The sequence below is a fragment of the Mirounga leonina genome, unplaced genomic scaffold (genome assembly GCF_011800145.1).
Source record: "Mirounga leonina isolate KUSES-001 unplaced genomic scaffold, KU_Mleo_1.0 Mir_82, whole genome shotgun sequence".
Taxonomy (NCBI): Eukaryota; Metazoa; Chordata; class Mammalia; order Carnivora; family Phocidae; genus Mirounga; species Mirounga leonina.
In genome coordinates, this window is record NW_023270825.1 from 53,129,590 (window position 1) to 53,149,779 (window position 20,190).

Below are 20,190 nucleotides of genomic sequence, written 5' to 3' on the forward strand. Positions count from 1 at the left end.
CATAGGTGATATAACCAGATTCAAATAAAATATGATTAATTCCTTCAATTTAAATGTCACGCCCAGGGAGAAAAAAAAAAAAAACGAAGAGACTTATTTTAGCAATTTAACTGACTTGATTCCCCTCTCCCACCCAACTATGAAATAGAAGTTCCTTAAGAGAAGGGGATAATTGTTGCATAAAGATACAGAGAGATAAATTTGTATTGTGCAACTAATACCATGCTTATATTTCTGAGAAACAGTGTCTAGGGGACAGTCTAGCCAAATGAGTATTATATTCTAAATAAGAAAAATTTCAAATTAAATCTCTGGTCTGTTCTTCTGGTCTCTATCCTACTTATTCACTCATTTACTTCTTCTTTCCCACATATCCCTCCATTCAACTAATGGTTATTAAGTGAATACTCTCAACCATTCACCTACAAGCCCACATAAGCAGCATTTTGTGTCCTCTCCTGGGTTCACCCCACTACCTTTTGATTTCTGAGTAAAATACTTCCTCTAATCAGAATATAGTGAAGCTACCCAAATCTTGCCATTTATGAATAATGTATGAGACATGACACAGAGAAAACAAAATTGCCTTTATAATCCTATTATTTCTTCTAATAATATTTTTACTCTTCAGATTTAAAATTACCATGTGTCCAAAAATAAAAGGAATGAAACATCCAATAAGTCTTACTAATATCTTTTGAAAATGAAAGCTAGAAAATACGAGTTTAGCAATCACTTACTCTGAAATTTAAATTCTTATGTATCATTAATAGACTACAGATGCTCTTATTTGGCTTGGAATTGACACAAATATGGTTATTGTCACTATGAATCCCATTTTTGGCAAGTTGATAACACCATACGTTTATAAACACTAATATGGACCAAGGTTTTAGAACTGCCCAAAAGTCTTATTTTGTCCTTTTTTTTTTTTTAAAGATTTTATTTATTTGACAGAGAGATACACAGCAAGAGGGGAACACAAGCAGGGGGAGTGGGAGAGGGAGAAGCAGGCTTCCCGCTAAGCAGGGAGTCTGATGCGGGGCTCGATCCCAGAACCCTGGGACCACGATCTGAGCCGAAGACAGATGCTTAACGACTGAGCCACCCAGCTGCCCCTAAAAAACTTTTTTTTTTTTTTTTAAGATTTTATGTATTTGACAGAGAGAGCCACAGCAAGACAGGGAACACAAGTGAGGGAGAGAGAGAAGCAGTCTTCTTGCTGAGCAGGGAGCCCGATGTGGGTCTCGATCCCAGGACCCTGGGATCAGGACCTGAGCCGAAGGCAGACGCTTAACAACTGAGCCACCCAGGTGCCTCTTATTTTGTCCTTTTTGTAGCCTTTGAAACACCTTCATGTCTACTCTACCCTTAATCCAAAAACTGTCCTTCCCCAACCTGATTCTTAGCATATAATCTTATTTTATGGTTCACATAAAAAATAAATGCCATCAGCTAAGAGCTTTCTCACCTTCCTGATATTGAATCTCCAACTCACCTGTATCTACAGCTGTGTTTTCCTTCCTACCTCTGGTTATAATGGATGAAATGCCTTCTTCCTGCCAAGAACCAATCATACGCTATATATGCAGTGGATCCTCACCATTCCTGGTGTCTCAGAAATTACATAAATTGTTACAGACTCTCCTATATCTTCAACCCCTTTCTCATCAACATCCGTTCCTGAAATCTCCAGTTGCCTCTCTGATCGTATGGCCGATACCCTCATCTATTTCCTTTCACAGCCAAATGTTTTCTAGTAATTGTCTGTATATGTAATCTCTATTTTTTTTTTTCCCCAGTCATATTTCCGTCCAATCTAATCTGGCTTTTACTCCTACAGCGCCACCTAAATTGTTCTCTTTTTAGGATCACTGTAAGAAACATCAAGTGAGATGGCTGCTGGCTCATGGCTCATTAACATTCCTCCAATGAGGTTGTCTGGGTGGCTCAGTCATTAAGCAACTGCCTTGGGCTCAGGTCATGATCCTAGGGTCCTGGGATCGAGGCCCGTATCGGGCTCCCTGCTTGGTGAGCCTACTTCTCCCTCTCCCTCTGCTGCTCCCCCTGCTTGTGCTCTCTCTCTCTCTGTGTCAAATAAATAAAATCTTAAAAAAAAGAAAAATTCCTCCAGTGAAAATTTATCTTTCTGATATTTCTTGGCTAGGGTTAAGATACGTGCAGAGTCAGCTAAACCAAAGTGAACTACTTATAAATCTTTAAATAGGATTTAAATACTTAAATAGTGAGATACAAAAACTAAAAACTGTCATTGATCAGTACTCCTCCAGAAATTGTCCATAAAATTCTCCACTGAAAGACCTTGGGGTGGCCCATGTTCTTATTGAATAAGGAAAGGGCTAAGGTCTAGGCAGGGAGAGATAGGGGGCCCCTGTCTGGGCTCTGAAACTATTCCTGGCAGGCAGAATCACTAAGCCGGAATGAACAAGAGATAAGGAAACAGACCACCTGGCCCTGAATGTTAGTGGGTATTTTTCTTTGGTGGCTACAGTGTATTCATAGAACATGGCCAAACCTCAAAGAATTAAGACATTAAGGGTGTTATCAATAATCCATGCTTAAACCAAGATGGCACAAGAAACTCAAAGCCACAAGTTTCCCAATCAGTTCTCAATAAAAGACTGCCACTCAGAGCCCTCATTGGCAACCCATTCAGGACCCCTCTCACTCTAGAGAGCTTTTTCTGTATCTTTGCTTAATAAAACTCTATCGCTTTGCTCACTCTCTTTTGTCCATGAGATTCATTCTTCGACTCCGTGAGACAAGAATGCTGCGATACTGTAACATTATAATTCTTTGTCTTAGATACTCTGCTCTTATCTTATTTCATTAACCAGGACATTTTTTGCAAGTTAAGGAGGATGCGATTAGTCATTACATCAAGACCACATGTTTAGTTAAGACCCCCCAACAAAAGAGGAGGTATGATTTTATTTGTCAGTCATTTTTGGTTATATGCTATCAAAAGCGTGAACCAAATCATTTATAATGTCTTTCATGTTGCTAAATATAGTGAGTAATTCAGTTTTTGTTTTGTTTTGTTTTGTTTTTGAGAAAGAGAGTGAGTGCAGGCTCAGGGAGGGGCAGAGGGAGAGGGAGAGAGAGAAACTTAAGCAGGCTCCATGCCCAGCACAGAGCCCAACACAAGGCTCCGTTTCACCACCCTGAGATCATGACCTGAGCCAAAAATCAAGTCTGTCGCTTAACCGACTGAGCACCCAGGCACCCTGAGTACTTCAGTCATTATATGACTTGATTTCTTAATAACATTTTCCACTACTGACTTTTCTTTTCCATTATTGTAACACTCTGCTTCAACCTAGTGTCATTTTCAGTCTCTTCGAGAAACACTTTTTCCTAGGTCTTTGCATTTGTGCACATCTTGTATGAGGCACTAACTGCCCTCTCTTTTACTCTTGGAGGAGCAGAATGTTGTGTTACTCTGGAAGCATGCTTAATGTCCAGTAAAATCAAGGTAAAATCTCCCTCCAAAGCAAAGAACAGGAGGCTTACTGCTCTCTCCCTCTCTTACTGCCCTTATTATAAAAGATTTGGATCTCCTTATCTCAGGGTTTCTGACCTGTCACATAGTCCAGTGCATACACAGGGTTCAATCTTGCCTGATTATGCTCTATGCTCCTTTAGGTTTTCTTGGAGAAAGACACCCCTGATTCTCAAATACAAATCAGGTCCTTCATTCTTACTCAGTATTTTTTTTCACAGAAATTATCATAATTTATTTTATATTTGTTAGTGTCTGGGAGAAATTGTCATGGTTACCATGCCTCCTTAGTTTTTTAAGCTGAATAAATTCAGGAAACAAGTGTTTCCTGTCTGGTACTCCTATTCTCAGTGCAAGCATAGTGCTTGACATAGCATACTTACTGATTATTTGTTGAATGAATGCAGGCGATAACTCTTCTTCATTAAGGCTCTTCTAAGATTAGCCTATTGTAAACAGGAGATAGATTTGCTGCCTAATTTAAAAATATTTTTGTTTTATTTTCTTTGTGTTAAAGTAATTTACTTCTGGGCTATTTAAAAATACATAGAAGCAAGAAAAGAAAGTAAACACTAGTCATTCCTTTATTCAATAGTGAGGATTGCTAGTGCTTTCTTGCATATCCCTTGAGAACAGTCAGAGAGGATATGTGTTTATATATAGTCAACACATATCTATATTCATAAAATCAAAGTAAAATCATGTTAGTGGCCAAACAGTAAATTATAGATATATAAAATTAAATTCATAATTTAATAAATCTATTATTAGGCATTTAATATTCCCCTTTGCAATTTACTTTTTTTAAAGATTTTATTTATTTCTTTGACAGAGAGAGAGAGCACAAGCAGGAGGAGTGGGTAGAGGGAGAGGCAGAAGAAGGCTCCCTGCTGAGCAGGGAGCTTGATGCAGGGCTTGATCCCAGGACCCTGAGATCATGACCTGAGCTGAAGGCAGATGCTTAACTGACTGAGCCACCCAGGTGCTCCCCGCCCTTTACAGTTTAAACAAAGTGTAAATGGATAACTAAATTAATAAATACTTCTTTAAATCTTTAAATTCTTAGAATAATTATCAAAAATATTTGCCTAAAATCAGTTGATACATGTCATTCCCTTTACCTCTCGGGAACAAGGTAATTTATCGGTTTATAGTCCCAGGGGGTGTGTTGGCTGAGTTTAGCTGCATCTTTTTTTTTTTTTTTCATTTTTTTATTCTTATGTTAATCCCCATACATTACAACATTAGTTTTAGATGAAGTGTTCCATGATTCATTGTTTGTGCATAACACCCAGTGCTCCATGCAGAATGTGCCCTCCTCAATACCCACCACCAGGCTAACCCATCCTCCCACCCCCCTCCCCTCTAGAACCCTGTTTGTTTTTCAGAGTCCATCGTCTCTCATGGTTCGTCTACCCCTCCTATTTCCCCCGCTTCATTCTTCCCCTCCCGCTACCTTCTTCTTCTTCTTCTTCTTCTTCTTCTTTTTTTTTTTCCTTAACATATATTGCATTATTTGTTTCAGAGGTACAGATCTGAGATTCAACAGTCTTGCACAATTCACAGCGCTTACCAGAGCACATACCCTCCCCAGTATCTATCACCCAGTCCCCCCATCCCTCCCACCCCAACCCCCACTCCAACAACACTCAGTTTGTTTCCTGCGATTAAGAATTCCTCATATCAGTGAGATCATATGATACATGTCTTTCTCTGTTTGACTTATTTCACTCAACATAATACCCTCCAGTTCCATCCACGTCGTTGCAAATGGCAAGATCTCATTCCTTTTGATGGCTGCATAATATTCCATTGTATATATATACCACATGTGAAGCTGCATCTTAACACGTGCCTTCCAAATTCACCATGATACTGAATTGTGTTCACTGAAAATTGCATTCAGACTTTTCATTTTATTTTTATTTTTTGTTTTTATTATTTCTATTTTTAAAATTTTTAAAATTTTATTTTTTTCAAATTTTTATTTAAATTCTAGTTAACATATAGTGTAATATTGGTTTCAGGAGTAGAATTTAGTGATTCATCACTTTCATATAATACCCAGGGCTCAACACAAGTGCCCTCCTTAATACCCATAATCCATTTAGCCCATCCCCCACCCACCTCTCCTCCATCAACTCTCAGTTTATTCTCTACACTTAAGAGTCTCTTATGGTTTGCTTTCCTCTCTTCCCCCCCCTTCCCCTATGCTCATCTGTTTTGTTTCTTAAATTTCACATATGAGTGAAATCATATGGTATTTGTCTTTCTCTGTCTGGCTTATTTTGCTTAGCGTAATATACTCTAGATCCATCCACATCATTGCAAACAGCAAGATTTCATTCTTTTCTTATGCCTGAGTAATATTCCATTATATATAGATACCACCTCTTTTTTATCCATTCATCAGTGGACATTTGGGCTCTTTCCATAATTTGGCCATTGTTCATAATACTGCTATTAACATCAGGAGGCATGTGCCCCTTTGAATTAGCTTCTTGTATCCTTTGGGTAAATACGTAGTAGTGCAATTGCAGGGTTGTAGGGTAGCTCTATTTTTAACTTTTTGAGGCACCTCTATACTGTTTTCCAGAGTGGCTGCACCAGTTTGCATTCCCACCAACAGTGTTAGAGGATTCCCCTTTCTCCACGTTTTGCCAACATCTATAGTTTCCTGGGTTAATTTTAACCATTCTGACAGGTGTGATATGGTATCTTATCATGGTTTTGATTTGTATTTCCCTGATGATGAGTGATGCTGTGCATCTTTTCATATGTCTATTAGCCATCCTGATGTCTTTTTTTGGAAAAATTTCTATTCATGTCATTTGCCCATTTCTTTATTTTGTTTTTAAGATTTATTTATTTGAGAGAGAGAGAGTACACAAGCCGGGGTGGGGGGCAGAGGGAGAGGGAGAAGCAGACTCCCCACTGAGCAGGGAGCCCATGTGGGGCTAGATCCCAGGACCCTGGGAACATGACCTGAGCCAAAGGCAGATGCTCAACTGACTGAGCTATCCAGGTGCCCCTTCTGCCCATTTCTTAACTTGATCATTTTTCTTTTTTGGGTGTTGAGCTTGAGAAGTTCTTTACAGATGTTGGATACTAACCCTTTATCAGATATGTCATTTGCAAATATCTTCTCCCATTTTGTAGGCTGCCTTTTAGTTTTGTTGATTGTTTCCTTCACTGTGCAGAAGTTTTTATCTTGATGATAGTTCATTTTTGCTTTTGTTTCCCTTGCCTACAAAGATATGTCTAGTAAGAAGTTGCTATGGGTGAGAATCTTCAAATTTCCATCATAAAGCACCACATATCCTTTTCATTTACCAGCCATTGGCCTAAGTAGATCACCTGGTCATTCCTAATTCCAAAAAACCAAGGACCAGGAGAAAAAAAATCAGAACACTTGCCAAGTTTCAACTCCATATTATTCCCTTTCTTCCTTATTCAGGATCCTGCTCAGATATAGTCCCTAATTACTTTCTGACCGCCTTTTTGTATTTGCCAGGCACTTGCAGAACTCCTTTGCTTATGATATCCACTCAGTCTGAAATGTGCTTCCCTCACTCTCTCACCTATTATAATGATTCATTCACCTTTATTTCTTCAAGTACTATTTCACTTCATTACTCTTAATTTCCTAAAATTTCCTTGAAGTCACAATTAAAGATAGGGATTATACTACATACCTTTTCATGTTAGTTTGTACCATTATGACATTGCTAACGTTTGAGTATTTTGACCTATCAAATGGCACTGTATATGGCTTAACCTAATATTTCTTAGTGTTTTAATACTAGGGTTAGTATATAGTAGAGTTCTAATAAATTTTTATATATTTGTATTGAGTCTTCAAAATTGAGAAGAGAATTTGTAATGGCAAAACCAAAATATTTGAAGATCTAAAGGAAAAAAAAAAAAACTCATCATCGTTTCATTCCAAAAACATAAATTAGGTAAAGATGATTAGTTGTTACCAAAATTAAATTATCATCAAAGTCAAGATCTCTAAATTTAACCAGGGTAAAGTCTACAGTGTGAGAAAGACTTACTATGCAAATGTATTATCACTATCAACCACTCAGAATTGAGTCTTTAGTATTAGAGATGTTTAGTGTCATTTTTCTAGATTAGCTGATAATACTATAGAGAAATTACAGTTCTTACATCTACAATATTGGAGAGTCTTCCATATGGGTGGTGATATATATCTCAAAAATAATAGTCACTTATTTTTATTACCTGACATTATTTTTTCATATATATATTATTTTCTTTTTGAAGGCAAGCAGACCACACCTTATCTATCTTACATGGTCCAGTGATATATATTAGTATAAGAAAAAAATTAAATAATTTTAACTATTTTTGCCTAACCAGAGAAAAAGTCTAAAAGAATGTAAAAACATTAAATACAACCCTGTATTTTAGAGTCACAAATGGTTGCTTTGAAAGACTAAAAATGTATGATGATCTTATGTACATGATTGCTCTACTCTTATACTTCCTTGAAGATTGAAAATTAAAAACTGCAAAGCAGTTATGCCATTTAAAACAGGAGATGTCTAAGAACCACTTAAGTTGTAGAAGTGCTACCTGTCATTATATTTCCCACAGCACTGAGAGAAATTAGGTGTTTGAAAAGTTGTAATGTGCCTTTTACTTGGAATGCTCAGGCTTTAATTTCCTCTCTGTGGAGTAACTCTGATGTGATGGTGCCTGTCTCTGTTTAATCTGAATAGGATACTCTTTCTTTATAAAAGTAAAATATAAAACCCTAAGAATTCTTTTTTATACCGTCCATTAAAAATATAGTACTTCCAACCATTTCCGTTACATACAAAAATATGCCAGTCTCCTGTATTTAAAATCTTTACAACAGGACATTAAAAAGTATTCATTCTTCCTTGGTTTCTATTGAAGTGTCAGTGAGACAAAATTAGATACCAAAATGATTGCGAGACCAATATGCATACGGAGCTTTTCAGAGAAACTGGTCCACCGCTTTTGAGTTTTAGCACCCCCCCCAAGAATATAAAAAAAAAAAAAAAAGATCAGAATTTGAGAAGGGGAGATTTTGTAAAATAGGTCTGTGAGGCTATTACCCTACTGACTAGTGATTGGAAAAATTAGAATATGTAAATATGTCCAGTGCAGCTCAGACCAAGGATTCATGTCTGAGGCACATTTTAGAATGCTATAGTGGAATTGTGGATGGAGGTCTGAATTCCAACCCCCACCTATTCCTCAAGTCTCATTGTTTAGCAACAGAGTCCAGATAACTTTTCCAGAGTTTGTTGGATGGTTAAATGTTTTCATTGGATCTTTGGCCCATGGTGGGGTTGCCATGGGCCATTTTCAACAAGCTCCCTGAGAGGGTAAGTAAATCTTAGCAAAAGGAAGCTGGATTTATTACACCAAACACCCAGTGTCTGACAAAGGGAAATGAAGTTACAAAGATTCAGGCATTCCTTTAAGGAAACTGCTAGACAGTCCAAGGAGGACCTGCTGAAGAGCCACAACATGCTCATGAGTTAATTAGCAGAATCCTCTCTAGTCAATTTAGGGAGACCAGCTTCAACTACCCACCAGACCCAGAGTACTCTAGGTCACCTAGCTTAAGAAGCACTGTCGGGGGAGACGAACCATGAGAGACTATGGACTCTGAGAAACAAACTGAGGGTTCTAGAGGGGAGGGGTGTGGGGGGATGGGTTAGCCCGGTGATGGGTATTAAAGAGGGCACGTACTGCATGGAGCACTGGGTGTTATATGCAAACAATGAATCATGGAACACTACATCAAAAACTAATGATGTAATATATGGTGATTAACATAGCATTATATATATATATATAAAAGAAGCACTGTCCCATCTCTTATCTCCTTTTACTCCCCATTTACTCATAGCCTTGCTGAGAGCAAAACAGTTCTAGTGAGTTCAGGAGGACTGGAGAGAGAAAAAGGAGAAAAAACCAAATCTGTCCCATCCCTTTTCCACTCCAGATGTACTACACAAAAGAGAAGAAGAAAGAAGAGATAATTCTACATCAATTTTTAACATCAAGATATAAGCATACATGTGATGAGATGCTATAATTACTGGCTTGAGTCTTTTGTTATTAAAATGGCCTTTTAAAATCTGTGAATTATAAGGGAAGTTATTGTCCTGTATTAGTCTACACTAAAGGACAGAGGAGTTTACAGCATCAAATGTATTTGAAGGGGCTGTAGGAGATCAAAATTATATATATATATATATATATATATACACACACACACATATATATTCAACATGTATGACATTTAAGACTTTTTCATAAATGTAGAATAAATTCTGTATTTTATTTTTTCTAACACAGGAAGAATTAATTTACTGATATTCTTTCCCATCCAACTCTCCCCATTAAAGTTCAATAGTATAGAGTTGAAAGTTGATCTAAAGAAGTATCAGTTGTTTGGCAGCCTTGTTAATTAAGGTTACTTTAAATATATTTCTCTAAGATATCAGTGAGTAGAGAAGCCTTGCAATTGTTCATTTCAGTATCATCTTTTGTTTTCTTTCTTGTGTCCAAAAAAGAACTTTATATGTTTTTATAACTCTTTAATATATATCCTATTCTATATACTGGTAATGGGCTAAATAAAGGTCACCTAGAGATATCAGCTAATTTCTGGAACTTGCAAATATCACTTTACAAGGAGGCTTCCAGTTATGGTATATGTAAGTTACAAAGATGAACAGTATAGCATAAAGAATATGGTATTGTGATAGCATTGTATGGTAACATATGGTAGGTACACCTGAAGTGTACACACAGTAACATACAGAGTTGTCAAATCACTATGTCTTGCACCCAAAACTAATATAACATGTGTGTCAACTATACGTCAATAAAAAAAGTAAATTTTTTAAAAAAGAAAAATTGTCTTTACAGATGTGATTAAGTTAAGAATATTGACAGGGGGGCGCCTGGGTGGCTCAGTCGGTTAAGCGACTGCCTTTGGCTCAGGTCATGATCCTGGAGTCCTGGGATCGAGTCCCACGTCAGTCTCCCTGCTCGGCAGGGAGTCTGCTTCTCCCTCTGACCCTCCTCCCTCTCATGCTCTCTGTCTCTCATTCTCTCTCTCGCAAATAAATAAAATCTTAAAAAAAAAAAAAAAAAGAATATTGACAGGTTAAGCAACTGCCTTCGGCTCAGGTCATGATCCTGGAGTCCCAGGATCGAGTCCCGCATTGGGCTCCCTGCTCGGCGGGGGGTCTGCCTCTCCCTCTGATCCTCCTCCTCCCTCTCACGCTCTCTGTCTCTCATTCTCTCTCTCGCAAATAAATAAAATCTTAAAAAAAAAAAAGAATATTGACAGGGGTAGATTATTCTGGATTATCTAGGTGGGCTCTAAGTGTAATTGCATGAATCCTTACAGGAAAGAGGAAAGGAAAATTGTCAGGCACAGAAGAGGAGAGAAGATATGAAAGAAGCAAGGAATAGATTCTCTCCTGCTGCCTCTGGATGGATCATGGCCTACTTGGTTTATGTCAGTGAAACCGATTTTAGACTTTTGGCCTTCAGAAATATGAGAATACATTTCTATTGTTTTAAGCCATGAGCTTTTAGCAATTTGTTACAGCACCCACATGAAACCAATGTAGCCCTCTAGCTTTCATTCTTTCTCCTCTTCTAGGATTCAAAGCTGAAATAGACCTTTGTGGCTATTTTTCCAATGACTTTTAAATTGTGCTCCTGAAGCCTAGTTTCTCTGAAGCCAAGTAAAGGAACACTGCTCGAGGTTGGTCGTTATAAAAAAATAGTGAAAGAAGTCCAGAAAAAAAAAAAAAAGTAGAAAAGTTGGTATCTCAAGTTTTATACCATTGGCGGTTTACTCAAAAACCCTTCTTTCCCATGTGCTATACAAGCAAAGTCCCTATTGTTTAAGCTGTCTGTCCTTTTCCCTCAGACTCCTTGCTGGATCCTAAAAACTGCTGCAAACCAATCATTCGCTCTGGAAAAGACGGGTTTTGAGGAGAATAGATAGCTTAGTTCTAGTCAAAAATACATGAAAGGAGGAATGCTTGAGATGGGGGGGGAAGTGATGTGAAAATTTTGAAAAATGGTTTTACAAAGAAGAAATATATTTATAATTTAGAAATAAATAATCCCTCTTCTTTTGTTTCGTATCTAGAACCACTGCAGCCACCTTGTCAAGAGAGAAGTTACTGGGAGGATTGAAGGGGACACACTGAGAATGGCAGAGCAATGGAAAGAAGCCAGACCCGTGATATGACTGAGCCAATGAATTAGTGTACCGGGGGGATACTTATTTATAAGCCATTTTGAGGTTTTTTTTTTTTTCTTTTTAAACATCTAGGCAATTGAAACAATATCAAATAGAGACACACCATGAACTAAATTAATTCTAAGTAAAAGATAATGTAGTCAAATGATGTTGTTATGAAGATGAACATAAAAAGGGGACAGAAATGAGGGTGAGAATGAATGAAGAGCAAGGTTGGTGTGAGACCTCTTCTCTTTCTGGAATTCTAGGTTTAGGGAATCTTCTGAGACATATTCTCCTTTAATTTTCCTTTGCCCTAATGGGAAGAAGTTAATTGTAATGCCTAAAATAAATTTAAATAGTAAGCATAATATTTATTTAATATACATAACTTTAAAATGTAAAATTAATAAAAATAAATGTTAGCTTTTATTCATTTATGAAAATAGCATTTAATCGGCGTCAATTGCATGACAGGAGCTGTTATGTGCTGTGGTAGTGATAGTAACAGGTGTTATTTCTGAGTGTTTTAGACAACTACCTCATCTTATTCCCACAAAAACACCATGAATAGGTGTTATTATTATCTACCCTACGTTACAGATAAGCAAACCAAAGCATACGTTTATTATTCACTGTAACTCACTTAGGGTTACACAGTGTAAGATTTGAGATTTGAAACCAGACAATCTAACTGCCAAACCCAGGTCCTTGGTCCCTACATTGTAGCCTAATGGCCATGAACAAGATCGTCAATAAGACTACATTCCAATGGGAGGCTTAACAGTATTGTTAGTATTAACTGTTACCCTATTTGACACTTCAAGAAAAAAAAGAAAACTCTTAAGGTTATATTATTGTTGGTCTAAATTCAGATTAGGAAATTGCAGCTGAGATTAAATTGCAAAAGCTCTAAAAGTAATTGGCAGGACTAAACTTGAAACATGATCTCGCTAAAATAAAAACCTGAGTTCTTAACCAATTTAGGTTTATTGTCTGACTAAAATATGTAGACAAATCCCTTTAAGTTCAAATAATTACAGGGTTTTAAAAAAGTTATCTTTTTTTAACTATTACATCTTGCCATTCACACTCTATTGCTCTTTTATTTTTATTTTTTAGTTTTTAAAAAGTTTATTTATTTTTAAGTAATCTGTACACCCAGTATGGGGCTCAAACTTGTAACCCTGAGATCAAGGCCCCATGCTTTTCTGACTGAGCCATCCAGGCACCCCCTAAAAAAAGTTATAACAATTCAAATTGATACTTAAATGTGGGGGATACATATATATATTTTTTATGGTGCTAAATCTTATCAACAGATAAGAATAATATTTTAAAATAGATTTGTACATGTAAATTATACATTAAAATAATCAGAAATAAAACTAAGTCATGGAAAAGATTTCCTCTTAAGGTTTTTCAGGGCATTAATATTTATACCATCATCATATTAGCTGCTGTCATCCTAATATTTATTGAGTACACATAAATATAAAATGCATAGATAATAATCTTTAATAACAAGGCAGGGACATAGAGGGCAAATTGTGCATTTTATATAAAATATGTACATGATGGGAAAAAATCACTGTTCACTGTTCAGTGTCTTGGGAAGGATATGACTAGGAAAGAGTATCTTCACAAAAATGTTTCTTCCTGCTCATTTTTTTAATGATTTATTTATTTATTTATTTATTTATTTATTTATTTATTTATTTATTTATACATTCATTCATTTTAGAGAGAGAGGGAGCATGAGCAGGGTGAGGGGCAAAGTGAGAGGGAGAGAGAGAATCCTCAAGCAGACTCCCTGCTGAGTTTGGAGCCTGAGGCAGGGCTGAATCCCAGGACTCCAAGATCATGACCTGAGCAGAAACCAAGAGTCAGCCATTCAACAAACTGAGCCACCCAGGCACCCCTTTTCCTGCTCATTTTTATATATTCCTAGAAGTAAACACCAAATGCATGAGACATTTGGAAAAATTAATAATGTCTCCAGGCCAGCAGCATTTTCAAAAACTGCATTTTAAAAAATAGTAGAAGGATCTTGCAAGAAGATGCTCTAAAAAATATACATAATAATATATATGTAATATTAATAATATACCTATTTTCAAATATGTTTTGTTTATAACTTTTCTTATAAGAAGTTATCATCATTTTAAAAATATATTCATCTTTGTATAAGCATGTTATTCCTTTTTATAAAAAGAATGTCAAGGGAAAATTAAATTTATTAATAAATCTAGTAATTTCTCTTCTCCTATGTGGGAATAAATTAACCTGTTGGTTGTAGGATTTTTTTACCCTGGAGAAGAAATATTTATGCAATAATAAGTCATATCAAATGCCTTCTGATGTTAGGAGTGTGTGTGTGTGTGTGTGTGTGTGTGTGTGTAGAGAGAGAGAGATAAAGCAATACATTTTAAGAGAATTGCATTATACAATATTGAGCAAAAAAGTTGCTTTCAATTAAAAATGGAATGACTGAACTGTTAAATGGGGGAAATATTTGGTAAGTGTGATTTTGCTTAAAAATTTTTACAGATGTTTGTTATCATTTTAGAATCTCACTATGCATGTCAAAATAAAATAAAAATATCCCCATGTTTCCTTTTCTTTTGACATGCTATGGGACTTTGGTGTTAAAATGAGGATCAAATTTTGCTATAGCGCTCTCTGTGGAAAGCACTATTGTGTGACAGCACTTAAGGCTGCATATGAAAACATGTTTGAATATTTTACTTTCTTGGAGCTCCCCAGGATTTAGAAGGTAGTTATATGAAAACTGAAAACTTAAAAGAGGCATTTTAGAAAAAAATTCAGTTTGACATCAAATACCTCCCCTATGGTTTTATTTGTGAAAGAGAGAATGAAAATACATTTGTTTAGTTTCTGAGAGGGTAATTTTGGTAGACTAGAAAGAAAACGGGGTTTTAGAATATGAATTATCTGAGTTCAAATTCCAGATCCACTGTTTATTACCAAGTGACTTAAGATTTATGGACGTCAAGTTTTTTTATCACACAGTTTATAATAACTAACTGAAAGATGTTTTATGAAGAACAAATAACGACTTCTAGGTCAACATGGTACAGTGAGTTCTCAATTCAAAAAATCTTCCTACCATAGACACATAGACTAAAAGACAAAAATTCAACAGATCCCAGAGAACACTTGTTCATGCACCAGAAGGAGAAATGTCTCACAAAACACTGAACATGGTTAAGACCACATGCATATGGGGTTTAGGATCATGAAACAGGTGGATATATGGAGGCACCAAAAGAACTCCCCTGTGTTCCTCAGTTCTGAAACTGAGTTTCAGAGCCATGTTTAGAGATGGAAGTCAGGGATTTGGGTGAAGTTTAACCCAAACTCACTGTGAAGTAAGGCTGAGAGTAGCAGGAAGGTGGAAGACAAAGACATAGTCTTGCTACCAGGACCCAAGTCAACATGCTTGGATCTGCCATATTTCCAATATCTGGCAGTCACTCAGAAACACTAAGATATGGTATTTTTGGAGAATGATATGACCATATTGAGGTAGCTACAAAATAATCGGGAAAGATAAAAATTGAAAGGAAAGAGAAAGAAAGAAAGAAAGGAAGGAAGGAAGGAAGGAAGGAAGGAAGGAAGGAAGGAAGAAAGAAAGAAAAGAAAAGAAAAGAAAAGAAAAGAAAAGAAAAGAAAAGAAAAGAAGGCAGAGAGAGAGAAAGATCCTATTCAAAATGAGCTTAGAATAAAAATTCCAAAATACATGACAAAATCTGAAACTAAGAATGTTGGCTAGCAAAATCCATAACTCCAAACAGGAATTTCAGACAGTAAATTCAAAATAAGTATTTGAGTATGTTCATAGACATAAATGAAAATATAAAACAAATTATTAAACCACTTAAGTCAGAAATGAAAAAAAATATATATTTAAATGGATATAAAAATCTTGAAATATAGTCATTGATATAAAAATTAAATAGAATAAAATCAACTAGATACATAAGGGAAATGGGGAGTTGCTGTTCAATAAGTATAAAATTTCAGTTAGGCAAGATGAGTAAGTTCTGCTATACAATATTAGGCCAATAGTTAACAATATTGTATTGTGGAACTACCATACTGTTTTTCATAATGATTATCCCTCCAAAAGTTAAAAATGTAAGTACCATATGACCCAGAAATCCCACTTCTGGGAATATATCTGAAAGAAATGAAATCACAGTCTCAAAGAAATATCTGCACCCCCATGTTCATTGTAGTATAACTCATAATAGCCAAGACATGGAAAAAACCTAAGTATAATTGATGGATGAATGGATAAAGAGAATATGGTGTGTATGTATGCACATATATATCACATTTATATATATTGCATATAAATATATAATGGAATATTATCTAGCCATAAAAAAGAAGGAAATTCTGCCATTTGATACAGCGTGGATTAATAAAGAAAGAAACAAACAAACAAAAACACAAAACAAACAAAAAAAACTGGAGGTCATTCTGCTAAGTGTAATGAGCCACAGAAAGACAAACACTATATGGTATTACTTAAATATGGAATTTGGAAAAAAGCCAATTTCATAGAAAGATAAAATAAAATGATGATTGCTAGGGGCTGGGGTGAGGGTAAAATGAGCAGACATAAATCAAATGGTACAAACTTTCACTTATATGATGAATATGTTCTGGGGATCTAATGTACAACATGGTGATTATAGTAAATAATACATTATTGTACACTTGAAAATTGCTGAGAATAGATCTTTGTTTTTAAAGATTTAATTATTTTTTTTTAGAGAGAGAGAGAGTACATGTATGCATGCATGAGTGGAGGGAGGGGCAGAGAGAGACTCTTAAAGCAGACTTCCCACTGAGCAGGGGGCCCAACACAGGGCTCAATCTCACAATTCGGATTTCAAGCTCTATTACAAAGCTGTAATCATCAAGATAGTATGGTACTGGCACAAAAACAGACACATAGATCAATGGAACAAAATAGACAACCCAGAAATGTACCCTCAACTCTATGGTCAACTAATCTTTGACAAAGCAGAAAGAATGTCCAATGGAAAAAAGACAGTCTCTTCAACAAATGGTGTTGGGAAAATTGGGCAGCCACATGCAGAAGAATGAAACTGGACCATTTCCTTACACCACACACAAAAATAGACTCAAAATGGATGAAAGACCTAAACGTGAGACAGGAGTCCATCAAAATCCTAGAGAACACAGCCAGCAACCTCTCTGACCTTGGTTGCAATAACTTCTTTCTAGAAACATCTCCAAAGGCAAGGGAAACAAAGGCAAAAGTGAACTATTTGAATTTCATCAAGGTAAAAAGCTTTTGCACAGCAAAGGAAACAGTCGACAAAACCAAAAGACAACCGACAGAATGGGAGAAGATATTTGCAAATGACATAGCAGATAAAGGGCTAGTATCCAAAAATCTATAAAGAATTTATCAAATTCAACACCCAAAGAATAAATAATCCAATCAAGAAATGGGCAGAAGACATGAACAGACATTTCTCCAAAGAAGACATCCAAATGGCCAACAGACACATGAAAAAAATGCTCAACATCACTCGGCATCAGGGAAATACAAATCACAACCACAATGAGATAGCATCTCACACCAGTCAGAATGGCTAAAATTAACCACCCAGGAAATGACAGATGTTGGTGAGGATTTGGAGAAAGGGGAACCCTCTTACACTGTTGGTGGGAACGCAAGCTGGTGCAGCCACTCTGGAAAACAGTGTGGAGATTCCTCAAAAAGTTGAAAATAGAGCTACCCTACAACCCAGGAATTGCACTACTAGGGATTTACCCCAAATATAAAAATGTAGTGATCCAAAGGAGCACCTGCACCTCAATGTTTATAGCAGCAATGTCCACAATAGCCAAACTATGGAAAGAGCCCAGATGTCCATCGACTGATGAATGGAAAAAGAAGAGGTGGTATATATACACAATGGAATACTATTCAGCCATCAAAAAAAAAAAAGAAATCTTGCCATTTGCAACAATGTGGATGGAACTGGAGGGTATTATGCTAAGGGAAATAAGTCAATCAGAGAAAGACAAATACCATATGATCTTACTCATATGTGGAATTTAAGAGACAAAATAGGATTATAGGGGAAGAGAGGAAAATATAAAATAAGATGAAACCAGACAGGAAAGAAAACATAAGAGACTCTTAATTATAGGAAACAAACTGAGGGTTGCTGAAGGGGAGCAGGGTGAAGGGATGGGGTAACTGGGTGATGGGCATTAAGGATTACATGTGATGTAATGAGCACTGGGTATTATATAAGACTCATGAATCACTGACTTCTACCTCTGAAACTAATAATATATTATATGTCAACCAATTGAGTTTAAATTTAAAAGAAAACTATCAAAAGTAAAAAAAAAAGTAAAAAGGCATAAGGTCTCCAATTCTCTTGCAAGTAGATAAGAAAAAATACACATGTATGTATAGAGTATATAATTATATATATTATACATAATATATATTACTTATACATTTTAAAATTATATGGTATATATACATAATCTGAGAGGAGAGACAGAAATTAAGAACAAATTCTTATATTTGAGGAGTTTAATTACAGCTTCCATATGAGAGATGATAAAGGATATATATAAAAAATACTAAAGTGAAGATGAAAATAAAGAGGCAAAAGTAAAAGATGACAAAAAACACAAAATACAATGATTTTAATAAATAATATAGAGCAGAGATTTTCTTTCTTTTTTTTAAGAATTTTTTTTTTTTTTAATTTGACAGAGAGACACAGCGAGAGAGGGAACACAAGCAGGGGGAGTGGGAGAGGGAGAAGCAGGCTCCCCGCGGAGCAGGGAGCCCGATGTGGGCTCGATTCCAGGACCCAGGATCATGACCTGAGCTGAAGGCAGACACTTAACTACTGAGCCACCCAGGCGTCCCCTTTTTTTTTTTTTTTAAGATTTTATTTATTTGACAGAGAGAGACACAGAGAGAGAGGGAACACAAGCAGGGGGAGTGGGAGAGGGAAAAGCAGGCTTCCCGCAGAGCAGGGAGCCCAATGCGGGGCTCAATCCCAGGACCCTGGGATCATGACCTGAGCAGAAGGCAGACGCTTAATGACTGAGCCACCCAGGGCCCCCCCCCCCTTTTTTTTAAGATTTTATTTATTTATTTAACAGAGATAGAGTGAGAGCGTAAGTAGGCAGAGTGGCAGACAGAGGGAGAGGGAGAAGCAGGCTCTCCACCAAGCAGGGAGCCCAATGCGGGGCTTGATCCCAGGACTCTGGGATCACGACCTGAGCCTAAGGCAGATGCTTAAGGACTGAGCCACCCAGGCACCCCTAGAGCAGAGATTTTCTTAACATAGATGCTACTAAACCCTGGATAATAAGCAGCTGGCTTGCCTTAATCACTGATTCAAGTTCCAGGAAATCACATACATACTATGCCTGGCAGTATCTTAATGTAATGTTTCTCTACATCTTTAACAAATGTTGTCAAAAGAAGAATTCCAAAGTGGGCATCATTTTAAAAACTTCTGATATCTGGTAAGGGTAATGGTGCCTCATTTTAGTTATACCTTATTACTTTTTGAGATCTTAAACTATGGAATAGATACATATAGAAATGATTGAATCATCAAAGCAGGCTCACACAAATCATAGTTTTTAACAAACATTAAAAATAATCCAAATTCTACAAACAAAACATAGATACAAACATAGCACATCTTCCTGGCAGGACCCTCAGTGTGTGAGGTTCAACTTCCCCATTATCCCTTTCTGTTCAGGACTGTGTTTTGCTCTCAGAGTAACAGATGAGTCCCTAACAATGTGTGCTGAACTCTGACCTCTGAGGAAGTCACTTTGTGGCCTACCTCTATCTGTGAGTCATACACATATAAAAGAAATGTTGTAAATAACATCCATCCTCCAGCCAGCCAGGTCTCAAATTATGAACCCCAGGTTTAATTACATAAATTAATTTGAACAGCCTAAAAAAAGTTCTTATTGTTAAAAGGAAAGTTTTAAGGTAAGGACTCTTTAATATATTTACACTAATCAATGTTACTAGAATGTATATAATGAGGCATTTATTCTCTTGGGCATTGCCGATATCAATCATTTCTTTGGGTAACTACAGGTAGGGAAGGAAGATATCAGAAGCCATCTATTGTGCTTTCTTTCCCACATAGCCAAATAAGTCATATTACCCTTAAAATTTTAGAAAATTCTATTATTGTTGCTAGGGGAATATCATATGTAGAATGTCTTGAAACGACTTTATTTGTGGAATGATATATTTAACTTCCTATTTTAGTTCAGATAAACAAAAATATTTTAGATTTTTTCAGGAGTTATTTAT